This window comes from Choristoneura fumiferana, chromosome 5, assembly GCF_025370935.1.
Source record: "Choristoneura fumiferana chromosome 5, NRCan_CFum_1, whole genome shotgun sequence".
NCBI classification, from domain to species: Eukaryota; Metazoa; Arthropoda; class Insecta; order Lepidoptera; family Tortricidae; genus Choristoneura; species Choristoneura fumiferana.
Genome location: NC_133476.1, coordinates 15,711,740 through 15,727,192, shown reverse-complemented (window position 1 = coordinate 15,727,192; position 15,453 = coordinate 15,711,740).

Here is a 15,453-nt window from a genome sequence, read left to right as displayed (position 1 = left end):
TTACGAAACAACTGAATCTTACCAACCTACCTTTGTAGGTCTCTTACCTGAGTTTAATCCTTTTACAAGCTAGCAACGGGCATTGTCATTCACGTTATTTGATCCTTGACTATGTCCATAATAAAACTTATAAATATAAATAATTAAAACAACCTAAACGTTATTGTTTATTGCTAATTGCTCAACAGCCTTTGTTTTATTCGTTTACTCATGCGTTTGTTGGCAGGATAGCAATGACCTAAAACTTCGCAAACCAATGCAATTAATTATAAACTTATTACATTATAAACATAAAAAGGATGTCTGAATAAATTCACATAATTGTTTTCGAAATAGGATCTCGAAGCCTACTCAAAAAAAGCTAGAGAAACTACCGGATTTTTTAATACAGGTACGGAATCTAACGAAGCAGGAAACTAGTGTGCGAAACAGCATAATTGGTATGAGAAACTGCAACTCCGCTTGTTTCTATATATGTCTCCATTAAGCTTAAACGATGGGACTAATATGAACAGCACAGTAACACTAACACGGGTAACGAATACCACCGTATTAATAGAATGATGAAGTGTCCTCTTACGGTTAATAGGGCATAAACAAAACGTTGCCCGCCGTTGGTATCCGCGAGTTTTAGAATCAGAACGTTTATTTTTTTTAATGTTATCCATTTTCACTGCAAATCTTAGGCTGTATACAAAATTCATGCAGTCGTCCAAAATTGGCAACACTGGAGGTTCCAAATTTCTCACGGCCTATTATGATCCGTCATAACTCATTACGGGATTTTCCCCATCGAATGAATGATGAATGAATGAGAACAAGCTATGAGTACGCGTTTATTTCAACCCGTATACCTACTCAAGATTCACGAAAAAGTGAAAGAAAAATGTATTCTATTGTCGCTTTAGCTTATAGGATCTATCTAGGCCATCTAGGGCAAGCTAAGCCATTGCTAACTAGAAGACGTTGAAGCTTGAAGAACCTAGTGGTTTGTGCGATATTACAACCACGAGCTTTACGGAGAAAACCTGCACAAAAATGCGAAGCAATTCAATTTATACGAAGCTCTCAATCTGCACTGTGCCCGCGTGTGAACGGCCCAATCATTCTAAGAGGAGGCCTGTGCCCAGCAGTATAATTGACTTCTGTAATGACGATAAAGAAGTTCAACCATCGCGGAAACCGTGTCCATACCATGTTTAGTCTGTTTTTGCCAACCCCTAAAGTAATCATAAAACGTAGTATAATTGACCAACAGCCTTATGAGAGCGTTATCAAATTATCCGATCCGATATCGGTATCGGACGACGATACGATATCAGAATCGGAGCTAGTTAAATGTATGAAATATGTACCCGTCTTTCATATTGTCCGGCCCGATATCGGATATCGGAGCCGACACCGATATGTTATACAAGGAGCCCAGCTAGAGCTGTCCATCATCCCGCTCGAGTCCCAAAGGGCTAACAATTTCAGTTCATTTAGACTCCAAGTGCCTGCCAAGCACCAGCAGATGTTCCTGCGCTCCGACTTCTGGCCGGAGGGTGGGGTGTTCCGTCGTTTTAGGGTAGCGACGAAGACGACGTTCAAAAATCCCTAACTATTCATAGTTTTTTTTATTGTATTTTATGTCTTTTTATTTGTATAATTTGAATTTTACAGCGCATTGGTGTTTACTGTAATGCTGTGATTTTTTGTTGGAATAAATAAATAAAATTGTCGGACAATAATGCTTGTATGTGTGCTATACGCGTATCTAAATTGTCTCTGTGTGTGTGCAGTGCACTAAGCTATCGAGCAAATGGCCGTATTCAATTTCCGACAAAATCGTTCAAAAAAATATGTGAAAACAGCACATGGTGTCGGCTATCGGGTGTCGACCATCGTCGTCCGATACTGATATCGGATCGGATAATCTGAAAACGCTCTTACAGTGCTTTCGTTAATTTTAATGAATCGTACGACTTGTTCGGTAAACTACCTACTCCATTACCAATTAAATACACAAACAGGTAAAGAGTCGAGCGTTTGATTTTGACATCGCATCTCAAATTCTAATATCAACTTTGTGAACGAATGTGTAATAAATAATAAAAGAAACGAAACATTTAGAGAATAATTCGGCTTAAGTTAATATTATTACCTAGATACGATTATAACTGTGAATAAATATCCACGAAAGATGTTACTAACGCAAAGAATGATCGTAAAAAAAATTCAAAGCCAAGTCTTCTAGTCTAGATGTCTCATTAAATTTCTCTAACGCACTGGGTATTACAATCGTTTTCATCCCTTCTTTCTCTCACACGGCATAGGATGAGGGTAGAAAAAGATGGTATGTGATCCCGAGCACCCGCGTGTCAAACAATACGGCCTAAATTATTGTATGTAATGTATGGCATCGTATCTTTTATCTCAGAGTACAGCCTTCTAAATATACCAATAAAAAGCATCTAAACTTTAAACATCTAGTATTGTAGAGTTCAAGTTAATTCCCGATCTTTTAAATTAAAAATTACAATTAAAAACCGGCCAAGCGTGTCGGACACGCCCAAAATAGGGTTCCGTAGCCATTACGAAAACATTAAGTAATATTTTTCTAAGGATTTCGTATTTTAAACGGAATCTTCCAAGTTTAGGTATATTTTATACCTTAGGCTGCTATTGAAGAGTAAAACTACTAATAATTCTCAAGCAAACTTAACCGTTATAGTTTTCCTTGAAAGTTTGATGTACTTACTACCACCCTGAATTTTTTCAAATTTTTCCACCCAACGGTTTAGATTTTAGAGGGGGGGGGGACGCTCGATTTTAATGAAAATTTGCACTTTAAAGTTGAATATTTCGCAAAAAAAACAATGAATCGTAAAATCGTCTTAGCAACCCCTAATGGTTTTAAAAGACCTATCCAACGATAACCCACACTATAGGGTTGGATGAGAAAAAAAAATCACCCCCACTTTACGTCTATGGGACGTACCCTAAAAAAAAATATTTTTATTTTTTAATAGTATTATTTTGTCGGCATAGCTTACATATATATCCGTGCAAAATACAGCTTTCTAGCATTGATAGTCCCTGAGCAAAGCCGCGGACGGACAGACAGACAGACAGACATGGCGAAACTATAAGGGTTCCGTTTTTGCCATTTTGGCTCCGGAACCCTAAAAATTATTTATTGCAGACCAGGATCCATAGTTTGTTAGTAATAATAATACATAAGTCTTATTATTTAAGGGTTAGTTATTGCATTATCTTTAACATATCAGATCAAAATCAACACAAAATAATCAATAAATATACTATTTTAATAGTTTCAAAATGACGTAGCCGTCTTCAATATTTGTTGTAATACATTCTGGGTATTTCAAACATTTCGCTCTGCTATTATAATAGGTATATGACATGACTAAATCGTGCCGTCACTATAAATATTGAGACCTTAAAATAGTGGTGTACGAGTATTATTAACATCAAAACGTACTGACAACGAATGTCTACGTACTAATTAATTCATCATCATCATCCCAGCCTATAAACGTCCCAAGCCCTCTAATTCTGAGAGGAGGCATGTGCCCAGCATCCCACGCGGGCCCAGTGCGGATTGGGAACTTCACACACACCATTGAATTGCTTTTCAGGTGTGTGCAGGTATCCTCGCGATGTTTTCGTTCACCGTACAGCTCGTGGTAAATTTCAAATGTAATTTCGCACATGAATTTCGAAAAACTGAATTTCGAACCCACGGTCCTCTGCTTGAGAGGCCATAGGTCAAACCACTCGGCCACCACGGCTTTTTTACTCGGCCACCACGGCACTTAATTGTTGTATGAATATAAAATAATACCTAAATAGACTTGATAGAGTCAGATAGGTAGAGCCAGATTTTAGAACTAGTTGTGTCGAGTAGCGAAAGAAAAACGAGAATCCCATCGATAATACAAATTTCCACAATAGCAAAGCAAAGCAGAGCTGTTTGAAAATGCAAGTTTAAACTGGGAAGTTTCATTATTCCTTTCCCGGTTGCATTTTTAAGGGTTCCGTGTACAAAAGGTGCCAACGAGGTTTTTCGTCTTTACTGTCTGCGCGTCTATATGTATGTTTGTCTTTTGTCACAGGTTTACGTTATCACCAACCAGAAGACGTCTACTGTTCAAACAAAGGTCTCTCACATAGAACGCCACAATGAACGATAACTCGCAACTAGGATCTACCTGTCGCCCGCAACTTTCTTGATGTCAGTCCACCTATAGTGGGAGGCCAGCCAACGCTTCGCCTTTCTACCCCGGCGACGGTTATCTGCACTTCCAATGGTTTTAATGGTTGTTTAGCGTAGTCGCGGATGAAGCCTAGTGTATAACGATAAGAAGAAATCGACGAAACGAGAATCCGAAAAATCCGGAACTAATCCTTAAAAAGCAATGACAGTTCTGCTATAATTACTCGACGTAATTAGGTAGGTAAAACAGGAATATAACATGAAAATAGGTACATCATTAACACAACGCAGCTGTTGATGATGATTTATTCATTTTGATAATTATAGTTTAAATACAGACTTCTTAATCAGTTTTCCAATTATTACATTTGTGTTGTTTAAAATCTGTCACTATTCAATTAAATTTTTGGAATGATAATGGCCCCCTCGATCATTTCACCAATGTTGAGGTTAGATAACGAATAGTTGACTTTTGTTGAAGTATAGTAGAGATAGATAGATAGATAGAGCTGTCCTTGTTCTGTTTAAAATACAAGCCTCAATTATTTAATCTAAAATCTGTCACTTTATAATATTATCCGTTATGTTTCCCTTGAGCTCTAATAAAAAGAACTTTATTTGCGTATATCACAAACCTGTTCTAATTTGTCATTTAAATTGGCTGTTGAGTATAGTGTAATTAATTGTGACTCTATAACTTTTTCTACATTCCGCAATCATTACCACTATTAAGTTTAATTACCACTAATTACAAGACCATTTACCCTCGCCTGCCGAGATAAAAACAATCTGCAGTAAATTCTACTATTATCAGTCTTGAAACTTGAAGCAACGTAACCACTAGAGCACGTCGACAAGGTCACATCGCGACGCATAAGCCAGCTGGCAACGCCGCGTAGCCGACAGAGATCACTAGTCCCGCTTCCCTGCGTGAAAGAAAGAGACGACGCGATTCCTATTGTGCATTCAGAAGAGAACGGATGTGTGTGCAGCTCGTGACCCGCGAGAAAGCGGGCTGTGAAAGACGGATTTAATTTGAAAAGAGAATGAATTAGAAAGGAAGCGAATGCTGGCTGTATTTTAATTTGTGGCGTATTGATGAGTAGGTTTTTTTCTCATATTTTATGGCTAGACCTTTTCAAGTTAACTGCCAGTAGAACTTTACCACCATACATTTATTTTCGATCGGATTAGCAGAATATTTAAAAGAGTACCTACCTACTTCATCGATTTTTTAAAATATTTAAATTTATGAGGTAAATGTACCTTGACCTACCCAGATCATATTAGTATTAATAATTCTACCTTGATTCACAATGTCGTTGATTACACTGAGTTAAGTCTAGCGCGATATTTATTCTAATACCTATGGTACTTACTCCTTAGAGCTGGGAAGGAGAGCCATACTTAGCGCTATACCTACTTATCTGAAAAATAAAACTATGTAAATCACGGGTTGTCTTCATTGTACGTATTTATCATAGTAAAAAGCATAGCAAAAATCTTTAGGTTAGTTAAATTTTCTTCATTAAAAATAATGCAGAGGTACACAGGTAAATAATACAGTTAAATAACTTACGCTACCAATTTCACGTTGTTAATTCGGCTACAAACAAGATCATAAGTATATTTTTATCACTACAGTTTTAGATTCAGATAGCAATGAATATTAGCGATAAAAGGTACTATAGCGATAAAATTAACAGCATTAAAAGTCGACCAAAAACAGTAACGTCAAACACAGTGCAAACTGAATGAATCAAACAATTTATCCGGGTGTCTTCTTAATTACTTTACGTTTATTTGTTGCCATGAAAACGGGCACGAAATCGTAGAAAATCTGAGCGTTTTGTACCAGGCTCGCAGCAATCGGCCGTAGTATAGCGACAATTTAGGCCTAGCGGCAAACACGCGCGGCGGCCCCGCCGAATTTCACAAGACATTTTGCAACATAAAAACTAATAAATAAACAGCTTTCGCATTAAAATTACGATTTAATACTAAACTGTTATTAATGATGCATTGGTATGTCAAATTTTATGACAATCGGAAAAGGGGAAGTGGGTAAAAATTGTGTCTTATTTCTTCATGTCGGATGGCGAAATGGTTCTAAAAACGAAGGATCACTTAATTGCATATAACGTAAATTTAAGCTCATTTTATCATTGCATTGAAGTAATTTAATAAACGTCACTGAAATAAGTATCTTTTTTGGAGATTATTTCCTTTCTTTGACTTCAAAATGTAAATTTAATTACCCTCCGTTCCCACTTGTCGGGTGTTGGATCCGTTTCGTGTCTGATGTCAGTCATTTCTATAGAAAACCATGTCTGGCAAGTGTGAATAGCTTCATATAAAATGTTATGCCACTGGAACATCCGATTAAATTCCAGGCCCGGCATCCGACAAGTGGGAACTAGTCTTAGTGGATTGTACCATTTCCATGTTTGGTCGCGAAAAAGCCTGTAAAGTACCTATATACCTATACCTATTTAGATATTTCCACAGCACCAATAAAAAAACACAAACCAAATCCTTGCTTCCCTGTCCTTGCTAAAATTATGTGTACGCGAAAGTAGCTCTGTTCGTCTGTCTGTCTGCTGCCTTTTCACACTTAAACCGCTCAACCGATTTAAATAAAATTTGGTATGGAGACAGTTTGAAACCCCAGGAAGGACATAGGATAGTTAATATCCTGGAAAATTTCAGTTCCTAATTATGGATAAACGAATTCATGGTACACGAAGCCGTGGTTTAAAGCTAGTACCCATAATATAAAAATTCAAGTCAATCCGGTGGTTTAACTTGGAGATTTAACCCGAATATTGTATACTAAAACAAACATTGTATTTACAAAATCAAGTGACTTTTTTGTTTGCATACTTACCTAAGTCGAATTTGGCGCACTGTGTATAGGTAATTTATATTATACTATCTTGTATGTACCCATTATCTGTAATAAACCTTATTCTAGGTATATTACTTATTACAAGTAAAAAAAACCGACAGTGTTTTTCTTTTTTAATAAAATATTAAAGATATTAAAGATAACGAAAAAAAAAACTAGAGTCTAGAATCCTGTTAAAACAATCGGGACCCATTCAAAATAGTGACCAGCTCAAAAATTCACAGAAATGGGTCACGCACAGTGTGGATGTTTATGTTAGGTACCTAATTACGAAGTTCTAGCCTATTAGATTTGTTTTCTTCCTTTTTAGTTATTATTTAAAGTGTTTTAAGGCACTCGAGTTTCTTGATTTTTTTTATTTTATTTTTTATTTAGGGTTCCATACATTTTTCATGTTCCTGTGAAAATAGTAGCTTAAAAGTGTCATAAGACATTTTTTTGGAATGGGCTCATTATGTATTAGATTTCATTTTACACCCATATCGTCCCTGTAGAGCGAAAAGTCACCAAGTCCCAAATTCTCGAAATTGACTTTTTAATGCCATTGATCATGATTTTTTTTTCTGAAAATTTCAGTCTTATTGCTATGCCCATATAAGCCATAGATCCAATTTTAAAAAGTTAGTAAAATCATTACTTTGTTGTTTTTGCTCATGAATTGAAGTGAGAACTAACTAAAATACTTAATTAATTTATACCTACTGAAAAATGTCGGCCAAGGTGGTTAGTTAAGTCATTTTAGTTATTGTTGCCATATCCACAATATCCAGTTATGTCTGTGACCAAGCACTATTTTATTCCCAATAGTTCACTAAAACAACTTAGTTACCTAACAATTGTAGAATTTCATTCTACTCGTCACCACCACGACCACGGCCACTGTAATGTTGCCGAAACGTCGAGGTAAATATTACTCGTGTGTATTAGCGTGATAAGTCCTGTGCTTGGTATTTTGACTGTGAGTGAAAATCACGAAAGTTTAAGACAATTGTAGAATTTGTTAATAAATGCGAAAATTAACTAAGTTTTTTTTTGAGTTTTCGATCATCAAATTATGGTAAATGAGCTTTAAATGTCATGCGAATAGTCACTAACTCTAGTCGAAAAATCACTAACTGACATTTAGGTTCCTAATATAACAGATAAAAGTAATTATCGCTAATAACTTGGAAAAATTTAGCTTTTTGTTTTGATTTGGCAGTTGGAGCTATACCGTGACATTATATTATTGCAATGAGACCACAATTAGGTAGTATGATAAATATCTCACGCCGTAAAACATTAGGTTTTTTTTTTTAATTTTCACAGCATTAAACCTCCGTATCTCAAAACAGCAAAATACGACTTAGTGACTTTTTGCTCTACGGGGACGATGCGATGAAAATTAGTAGTACCTAGTAGCAACTACCCTATGTCACTCCGACAGTTTTGGTAAATCTACTCATACCTACCTCATAATGTTAACCTCCAGTCGTTTAGGCTACAGAGAGGAGGATTAAATAAATAGACCTACGTACACATAAGTAGGTAGGTACGTTCGAAAACATAACCGTCCTCCGCGGGTTAAAAAGCACGGATAGCTTGTAAACCTCTTAATCTGATTTGACGAAAGTAATTGCAATACCTAGCCCGTTTTTAGGGTTCCGTAGCTAAAAAGGCATAAACGGAACCCTTATAGTTTAGCCATAATCTGTCTGTCTGTTTAAGTCGAGCGGCGGTTACAATACAATACAATACAAAGACTGTGTATTGTACACCACAAAATCAACAAATAGTAAACGATACAGAAAACAGATACACAGATAGAAAATTACAAGGTAAGCAATTAATTACAGACTGAGCACCGACTTTAGCCATACGGACGTTACGCGCTTTTAATTGACGTGACGGTATTCCCTTTCTAATCGAGAGAGCGCGGAAACGCTGTTTTCTTTATTGACAGGTGTGTTCAAATACAAAGACAGTAACTAAATGTATAGGCCCTATTTGTTAAGCAATGATGTAAGAACCTACCTAATCTAATTAACACCGTACATGTCATGCGACCATTGCAAGTTCCCATAACTTGGGTAGTAAAGTCCGAACGTTTACCTTTGAGGTAGGTTAGGTTAGGTTAGGCGTCAAAAAATCCTTTTGCATCACACTTGCTCGTAAACAGTGTCGTAAGATGCAGGCTACCTTGGTTGAAACCTTGCAACCCCCCAAATAAAACCCTCGACCTTAATGTGCTTGTCATGAAACCCGTGGTCGGTAAATGAGTCATTGCCCGTACTGATGCTGCTGCGCGCGCTGCTGCAGGCCCACACGCACACGCACGTTGCGGCGCGCTGCGGGAGGGGAAGGGGGAGGGCGGCGCTGCCAAGAGCGCAGCCTAAGGTATCGCCAATATTTGGAACAACTATATTTTTTCTTTTAGAAATATAAAATTTTACTCGCAAATGTGATGAAAAACATTGTATGTCGCACGGGCGGTACTAGAATTACCTACGAACATCGACTCATTAAAGCCCTCAGTCTTCGACTTCGGGCTTCTAACAGACTCTCGTTCGTAATTCCTTATTTACCGCCCTTCAGACACAATGTACTATTGAATTGTCATACAAAATGAGAGATATTCGATCTTAAGTGGGTTCCATATTAACGATCGTGACCGTACGCGCGCGTTCGAGATGTGGTGCTGGCGTCTTCTGAAGATCGAATGGACACTAAGATCTCAATTACTTTTTTTTATACAAGAGGAGGCAAACGACCATGCGAGTCACCTGATGGAATGCTATCACTGTCGCCCGTGGACACACGGGTATCACAGGCGTTGATGGCCCTTTGAGAGACTGGTAAGCTCGTTTTTAAAAGATCCCTTAAAGTTCCGCTTAAAGGGTGCGAGCGATGCTGGATTGCCAACCATCAAGGTGGTGAGGATGCAGGACGGATGGTTGACGGATGTGACCGACTCTCCATCATTTGCCTAAGACGAGTGCTGCAGTGGGATATTGGCCACATTATGGCCGAACTTTCGAAAATCTGAAAAACTGTCAGTGACGGGCAAAGTAGAAGATAGAAGACCCAGAAGGTGTCCCGAAGAGACGGTCTGGCCAGATCTTTCTGTAGGTAGTCTGTACGGATGTAAAAAAGGATGTCTTTATTACGGTCCGAGGGTCACCGACGGTGCTGGCTGAAAATCGGCAATGGAGTGTTTTTAACGCTTCAGCATTATACTGAGCCAGTGTCCGATTCACAACCGCAATAACACAATACCTTCGTATCATGTCTATTTGTACCTAATAATATTGTTGTGTCTTGTAGGTATTGTGAATAAACGTATTCTCTAGTTTCTTTCTTTGTTTCTTTAGATCTCCAATAATCTGGAGATGTTTACTGGTGCAGCGATCAACGGTACCACACAGAAGATCGGAAAATGTGGTAGAAGACTGTTGAGGAAGTTTGTCGGGGTCACCTTCCTACACGGGGGGGGGGGGGGGGGGGGTTGACGACGACTGAGGAGGGAGGACCTACTGGGTTAATTTAACCTAGGTAGGTAGGTAGGTACGAGCGTTTTGGCCGCTCGGTCAAACTTCATTACCTACCCGCGTTTATTAGCACAAGCTAATGACGAGGTTCCGTTGAATTGACTTCCGTTGTCGGAAGGACAAGTCGCAAGAATTTTGATCACGCTACATAGGTTTTAGCATCTGTTGTCTTTAGATTTCAACCGAATTCAAAAAAGGAGGGGTTCTCAATCTCAATTCGTCTGTAGGTGTATGTTTTTTTGTGTGTTTGTTACGCGATAACTCCGCCAATTGTGGGCCAAATATCAATTTTTTTTTTATACTAAAGGACAAGGAGTGTTTGAAGCACAATAAGTATATAGTATGTAGGTGAGGTAGACGACTATAGTTCCACTCCTGCTGGGGCACCGACTTCAAACTAGTAGGAACATTTTTTCAAGGTTTTTGTTCAAAATTTTTTTTTCATAAGAAATAACTTATTTATTGAATCGGGCGTTACTTTGCGGAGGTCCATATCAATAAACTAAAATAATTTCTTTGCTCACCCGCGACCTTATGATAGCTTTTATGCAAGATAAACTCTCTATCTTCTTCTTTTTCGTCTATCTTGCATAAACTTAGCTACTTATATCATAAGGTCGCGGGTGAGTAAAGGGATTATTTTAGTTTATTAAAAAATAACATAGATCATCATCTCTTTTAACAGACCTACTTAATTAATACTTGCCGAAATGGTAATAGACAAAAAAACGCCGCGAAAACGCTGAACATTTACCCGCCTTCCTAGTGGTTTGACCAGTGGCCTGTCAAGCAGAGGGTCGTGGGTTAAAATCCGGGCTCGCACCTCTGTGTATTTCGAAATCCATGTGCGAAATGATAGAAATTTATACCACTAGCTTTACGGCAGGAAAACATCGTGAGAAAACCGGTAGATACTTATCTGCGAAATAATGCAACGGTAAGTAGGAGGTATGGTATGTGAGAAGTTCCCAATCCGCACTGGGCCTGCGTGGGATCTATGGCCCAAGCCCTCTTATTCTTAGAGGAGGCCTATGCATATGGGCTGGGATGATGATGATGATTATAAAGTGTGGTTCAAACTGGACCCAGTTTTACTGATAAGTTAGATAAACCTACAGGCACCGTAAAGTATATACCTACCTACCAAATTCAGTAAGATGTATAAAATAAAAATAGTAAAAGAAACATAAATAGGTAAATTAATAAAATAAATAAATATCACTGGACACTAACTTGACACCAATTGACCTAGTCCCGAACTAAGCAAAGCTTGTACTACTTTGGATACTAGGCAACGGATAAATACTAGATAAGTACATGCTTAAATACATATTAAACATCCAAGACTCGAGATCAAATATTCGTATTATTCATACAAATATATGCCCTAGCCGGGAATCGAACCCGGGACCTCAAGCTTCGTAGTCAAGTTCTCTAACCACTTGGCCATCCGATCGTAATACATAATAGGTACCTAATATACGCATAGACAGCAGAAAAAGCGAAGAAGTGGCGACATCGATCCTAAAAGAAATACACAGTAGGTTTGTACGACATTTTTAATCACATTAGTTTAGTAGGGAAAATAAACCACCTGTAGCAAAGCAAAACTCAATCTCAATCCAACAACCTTCATCTAATGATAGAAAAAAACATTATAACAAAACCAACTAATTATTTTATTATAATACTAAAGTCGCGGGGCGTGCGCGCGTGCGCAGCCCCCTCCCTTGGGCGGAGTTTCATGTCGCCCCGCCCCCCGCCACGCCCTTCGGCCCTTCGCCAGAACGGCCCTTGAAATCGCGATCTTATTTCCTTAACTTTAAGGTCCTTAAGTTGGATTAGAAAGGTCTGTAATTGAAGTAAGATTATGATTATTTGTACGAATGGAACGCCTTAGATTAGGGTTTTGATCTTTGAATTCATACGCTTAGGTTAAGTCACCAGGACCCATATCTGATTTAACAAACCGTACACTCAAACGAATTGAATCGTGACCCACTGTGGATCCTTTTCGTAGAAAAAGTCATGGTGAAATCGCATTGCTTGTCTAAGGAATTTATTATGACACTTACTGTGAGAACGTTCTAAATACGGTGGGTTTTTTTTTTATTTGACTGGATGGCAAATGAGCAAGTGGGTCTCCTGATGGTAAGAGATCACCACCGTCCATAGACATCTGCAACACCAGGGGGATTGCAGATGAATTGCCAACCTAGAGGCCTAAGATGGGATACCTCAAGTGCCAGTAATTTCACCGGTTGTCTAACTCTCCACACCGAAACACAACAGGAATGAAATGGTTCTATACTGTACGTAAATATATATTATCTACGACTCTACCTATCTATAGGGCCGATAGGACATGTTAGATATTTTCCACGCTCCGCTAGCAGATATTAATGCAGGTGACTGTACCTAGTGATAGAGTCTACGGACAAAAAAAAGTAAACCCCCCGCCTTCCCCCCTCCTCTAGCCCCCTTTTAGGCCGGCAACGCACCCGGAGTCCTAATAATGCTATAGGTGGCCATGGGTGGCGGTGATCGCTTACCGACCCGCATGCTAGTTTGCCATCTATTTGATTTAAAAAAAGCCAAATTCTCACGGGAATCTCAAAAATTTGATGGTGACCTATATTTACATTGTAAATGATTTTTTGTACCTTAGGTAAGTTTCATGTCTCTATAGACGTAGCGGTTAAGGTTTATGGATTCCGTAAGAGTAAAACGAGCCTAATATTATGTGTTAATATAGAAGTTCAGCTGTAGGTACACAACATAATCGGGCACACATGGAACCTTTTCGTAGAAAAAGTCATAGTGACATCGTATTGCTTGACATGGGAATTTATTATGACACTTACTCGTAGGTACTGTGAGAACATTCTATCTACAAAATTCATCCTAATGCGTCTAGCCGTTGTAGTGCGAAGGGGTAGGTACCAAAAACACACAACAACACATACACGCGCATAAGTATCCCATATGCGTTATTCCCGAAATCTAATACCTACCTATCTACTTAGTACATAAAGTCCTAAACTTTATCCAAATACGTCCAGCCGTTTCAACGTGAAAAAGTACCTACCTAACAGACAGATAAACTGAGATACTTTCGTTTCTACAATATTAGTACCTACGGTTAAGTTTGTGTCCTAACAAATGTGATGAAAAACGTCGACCAAGAAATTGGTTTATCACCCTAAGGTTTACTAATGTCATTTGTAGCGCTTTTAAAAAGTGAAAGCCTATTTCACTCACAAGTCAATATGACAACCAACGTTATTGTTTTATTTCTGAAGTAGGAACTGTTTTTAAGGTAAGTAAAGCACTTTCTTGGTCGACTATACCTACTTACCTACCTTGTATGTGTTACGGACGGTACCTAGATAGGAATGACGAAGCTTCGAATTCGCGCTTCTTATAAAGTGTCGTTCGTATTTCCTTATTTACTGCCCTTAGGACACAATATAGGTATTTCTTTGTAATATTATATCTATTTATATTGCTATTTTATGTTAGTAGTATATGTATTGTATAAGTACTGTATGTATGTAGTTATATAATTATATAGTTTGTGTTTATTTTAATATTATTGATTTTTTGTTTGTTCCTGTTTTCTGTTTCTGCTTCCGCCACCTACTTTTGCTTGACATAACCATAAATTCATGTACCCAAAATTGTCTACCCTGTTTTTATATTATAAGTTTTTTGTACTGCTTTGTGGTGTGCAATAAAGAATATTTGTATTGTATTGTATTGTATTACTAGACTTCAAACGCGGCTTCACATGCGTAATCCATGAGGTTTCAGTGGGATTTCGGTTTTCCGTTTGAAACATTATACTTACATCGTATCATTCCTAAATTTTATTCCGATCACGGTGGGAATATCGGGATAAAAAGTAATATGTGTTATTCCAGACGTCCACCTAGACAAAATTTTGTCAAAGTCCGTCCAGCTGTCTCAGGGTGAAGGAATAACAAACATAGGTAGTGTCACGAGATTCGAAGTGAATGAATGACACACACAGCTACAAAAAGAACTGATTTCATAAAAGAAGAATGAATGAAATGAATGAGTTAGGACCTGTTTCACCACTTGTCGACAAACTTTAAGTGTCTTTGTTTATTCAGACAAAACAAACAGAGACGGCATCATGATATCCGTCACTTACGACAAGTGGTGAAACAGGCCCTTAATGTCAAAATCCTCCTGTCATTACATGAATGTTCTTGTGTGTGACCTCAATTCTGGTGGCTCTACCTATACATACACACATACATACACATACATACTTTCGCATTTATAATATTAGTAGGATTCCATATTCCATTATAATAACTTGGTGCAACTCACACTTAACCCATCTAAGTATCCGACGTACGCTTAGAAGTTACATAGTTAGGGTAACCCTAATCGTTAGTAGAGGGGCGCGTGGGCGTGGCGCGTGCCCTCTCCAAGCCATGGGACCCTGGTACAGGAGGCAGCCGGCGGAGAAGCAAGCGGGACTCGATGTTTTTTTTTAGTTACAAATGCAGAAAAATATGAAGGCATATTTATAATATAATTCCTGGGTAAAAAAATATTCTATTTAGTCCGGAAGTTAGTTTGTCAGAAAATATCGGTCACGTATTTTGTATTTCGTCAATCAAATAAAAAAAATACAAAATTAAGCTTTTTTTTTCTTTTTTTTCGGACGGACTGTTGCTGTTAGCCTCAGACGGTTTTTACAACTTACCGGAGAGAGGGCGAGCAACCAGATGGGCTGCTCAGCAAGCACCAAAATTAAGCATGTG